The sequence below is a fragment of the Elephantulus edwardii genome, unplaced genomic scaffold, assembly GCF_000299155.1.
Source record: "Elephantulus edwardii isolate Elephantulus edwardi_28Jun2011 unplaced genomic scaffold, EleEdw1.0 scaffold00259, whole genome shotgun sequence".
Classification (NCBI taxonomy): domain Eukaryota; kingdom Metazoa; phylum Chordata; class Mammalia; order Macroscelidea; family Macroscelididae; genus Elephantulus; species Elephantulus edwardii.
Window position 1 is genome coordinate 3,835,460 of NW_006400009.1, and position 2,694 is coordinate 3,838,153.

Consider the following 2,694-nt stretch of genomic DNA (forward strand, 5'->3'; position numbering starts at 1 on the left):
CAGTTAATTCAGCCACGATTCATAGTAACCCTATGAACAATGGCTCTAAACATAGCCCTAGCCTGAGCCAATCACAGTGTTTCTGACATGCCTGACCCACAGTCAGTGTGTCAGGCCATCTCATCCAGGGCCTTTCTTGCCTGCACTGTCCTTCTACCCTTCCAAACATGATGTTCTTCTCCAATAATTGGTCCTTGCTGACAACATGCCCAAAGTATGTGAAACAGAGCTTCAAAATCCTTGCCTCCAAGGAGCAATGTGCTTCCACCTTCCCCAAGACAAACATGTATGTTTTCTTGTAATTTCATGATATGTTCAATAATCATCTCAAGTACCACAACTCAAAGGCATAAATTCTTCTTCTATCATCCTTAGTCGTTGTCTCTTAGATACATAGCAAGTGATTTCTCTTCGATACATAACAAGTGATTGAGAATATCATGGCCTTGATCGGGCATACCTTAGTCTCTAAACTGTTATCCTTGTTCTTTAGCACTCTGGAGAGATGCTCGACAGTAGATTTTCCCAATGCAATTCATCTTTTGATCTTCTGACTGCTGATGCCAAAAGTGTTGATTGTGGATCCAAGCAAGATTAAATCATCAACAAATCATCTCCTGAGACTGCCTATTGGCCTGTTGGTGAGGATTTTTATTTTCTTGATGTTGAGATGCAATCTATATTGAAGGCTGCAGTCTTTGATCTTCTCTTTAAGATGAATTAAAAAAATGAAAATACCATTACTTGAATCAGATATAACTTATTCTTTAAATATATGTCCTTGTCCTTTAACACTTTGGAAAGGTCCTTGATAACAGATTGCCCAATTCAACAAGTCTTTTAATTTTTTTGACTGCTACTATCATGAGTGTTGGTTGTGAAACCAAGTAAAATTAAATCACTGACAACTTCTGTCTTTTATCCTTCTATTATGATGTTGCCTATTGGTTCAGAGGTGAAGATTTTTGTTTTCCTGATGTTGAGATGAAATCCATATTGAAGGCTGTAGTCTTTTATCTTCTGCAGCAAATGCTTTTAATCTTATTCACTTTACAAACTTGCTTGGAGAAAATGAAAGGAAATAGAATGAAAAATAAACTGTATAAAATGAAAACAAGAAGAAAATATTTGGAAAACTCTGATGTTTTCTCATTTGTTCCCTGACTGTCACATTAATTTGAAGTAATTGAAAATACAACAGCTTGGGTCAGGTGCACCTTAGTCCTCAAATGACATCCTTACTCTAGTATTTTAAAGAGATCTTTTGCTAGTTTAAGGTTCATTAATTTTGTAAAATATAATGAATCAGAATGATCTTATGAAACACAATGTGAATGAAGGATAGTGTGAAACAGAATGTTTAAGAACTCTGTGAGGGTGGACCTCGGCACAGAGGAGGCCAGGGCGCCCCCGGAGAGGACAAGCGACTGCTACCGCGTGAGCGCGCACCTGCCGGCCAGGTTCAACAACCCCGTGTGCTTTCGGGGCTACAGGTCCAAGGAGCCAGCCTCCATATACAGGACCAGCAACCAGACTTATGGGGGCCAAGCCCCCACCGTGCACGAGATGCCAAAAGTATTTTACCCGACGTGGAATAAATTCTCGCGACACCTGGCAGCATTTGGGATGTTTCGGAACAGCACCTTCAACGTGTGCATGGAGAAGAGCTTTGTGACGGGCCCTGGCAACTACATCACCCCCTACGACCGTCTCAACTTCCACCCCAGCTACAACGCCAGCAAGCCCTCCTTCTGTGAGTGAGCTGCAAGGCACAGCCTGCCGCCCCGCTTGCTGCCTGAGTCCTAACACGCCGGGCCTGGCCGTGTTAATTCTCGTTGACACCATTCACTGCCTGATTCTCATTAAAGCCCGTTAGTACACCTAGAAAAAAAAACAAACTCTGTGAGCCAAACAATATACATTTTTTTTAAAAAAGAATGTTTTCTAGTGAATAAAAATAGAGACCCTTTGCAGCAGATTTCCCCAAAGCAATATGTCTTCAACTGCTGTTTCCAAGGGTATTGATTAAGGATCCAAGTATAATGAAATAATTGACAAAACTGCAACTTTTTTCTGCATTTATCATGATGTTGCTTATGATTCAGTTCTGCAGATTTTTGTTTCTTTACATTGAAGTGTAATCCATACAAAAGACTATATAGTCATTGAACTCCATTTCAAAATATCTTCATTCAGCAAAGCTATATAATCTACTTAGCACAGGTGGTTAGTAAGTCTCCCTCTGATTCTGATGCTGCATTCTTCTTTATATATTCTAGCACCTAGTATTTGCTCAGCATACAAGGCCCAGGAATTAACGATATACCAATTGATATATTTCAACAAACTACCCTTGATGTGCTCACCAAGTTGTGCCAAGAAATCTGGAGGACAACCACCTAGCCAACTGACTGGAAGAGACCTATATTTGTTCCCATTCTAAAGAAAGGTGATCTGACAGATTATGGAAATTATTGAACAATATCATTAATATCACATGCAAGCAAGATTCCGCTGAAGATTATAAAAAAAAAATGAGTGGAACAGCACATCAACAGAGAACTACCAGAAGTCCAGGCTGGGTTTAGAAGAGGCCATGGTACTAGGGATATTGTAGCTAATGTTAGATGGATCTTGGCTGAAAGCAGGGAGTATCAGAGGAATGTCTATCTGTGTTTCATTGACTATGCAACA

General features: G+C 40.1%; 1 pseudogene; it reads left to right on the forward strand.

Annotated features, from left to right (window-relative positions):
• The first annotated feature begins 1,356 nt into the window (after positions 1–1,356).
• On the forward strand, positions 1,357–1,761 carry LOC102864275 (annotated as a pseudogene).
• The last annotated feature ends 933 nt before the right edge of the window (positions 1,762–2,694 follow it).